The sequence below is a fragment of the Capricornis sumatraensis genome, chromosome 15, assembly GCF_032405125.1.
Source record: "Capricornis sumatraensis isolate serow.1 chromosome 15, serow.2, whole genome shotgun sequence".
Taxonomy (NCBI): Eukaryota; Metazoa; Chordata; class Mammalia; order Artiodactyla; family Bovidae; genus Capricornis; species Capricornis sumatraensis.
Window position 1 is genome coordinate 55,909,506 of NC_091083.1, and position 1,215 is coordinate 55,910,720.

Consider the following 1,215-nt stretch of genomic DNA (forward strand, 5'->3'; position numbering starts at 1 on the left):
AAGCAATATTACTTAATTTTACTCCAGATTGAGAGCACTTGGTTATGTCTCCTGAAGCATGCTAAAGCTGTGGGTTTATTCAGCGAAAGTCGGAGACACAGTTCACCTGGGAAAGCATGCAGGACTCCTGGAATTGCTGTGTTAATGCTTTAATTTCACTGCAGTTTTGCAGAAGACAAATTATGCTGTACAATAATTCAAACATGTTGAACTTATGCAATGTCACTGAATAGATCGTATATTATAATATGATATAAATAAATCATTTTTATACACATTTGCCTATGTTTCTACCTTGCATAATGGCAACTATTGACAGATAAATGACTGCAATAAAGGTGATCATAAAGGTGTGTGAAGGCTAGTATGAGAGCAAAGAATGGAGAGAACTTGCTAAACCTCTGTTTCCATACTGGTATAAGGTGGGGGGAAATAATGTCTGCCTAAGAAAGCTGCAAGGAGGAGAAATGACTTAATGGCAGGAGGACCCCTTACTTATGGGGTAGGTTCCAGGAGATGCTGGTCGAATTCAGCTGTTTGAAGTTTGCTTCTGAGGCAAATGTGATCAAGGTTGGGAGGAAAAGTGGCCTGGAGCCAAAAGCAGGGCGGGTGAAGAGGCTGCTTCTGGGAAGAGGGACTCTTAGCTCCCCTGCTAATGGCATGTATTCAATGTGGAAAGAGAGAGCCAGGAATCAAGTTGTTGCAGGAAAGTAGCCTGGGAGCAGGCATCCAAGGATGCCTCTCCAGGGCTGGGTTCTATGGCAGAGGCACACTTCCTTGAGTTTCTCGTCTTTTACCTCCTTATCTCTTTGTAAACCTGTGATGGCATTTATTACTGGATACCTTTTCAGAATTTGTGTAGGGAGTACAGCATAACATAGAGGTTAGGCATTAGAGCCAGCCTACCTAGGCACTAGCACTGCCACTTACTAATTCTCCTGTGACCTAATTAAGTCTTGAAGTCTTGGTTCCCTTATCTGTAAAGTGAAGATTATTGTTACTCCTTTCCTCAAAGATTTGTTGGGAAGCTTAAATCAACAAATACCTATAAAATGCTTATAACAGACTTCTAGCTTCCCAGTCTAGCATGTAAGAAGCTTAGAAGTCACCACTCTGTACTGTCAACAAGTAAAAATCTGAACAAACTGATAAAAAAACCATAGATCCATAAGAGATGTGAGGTCACACGGCAAACTGCTGTCCCCTAAATTGGAG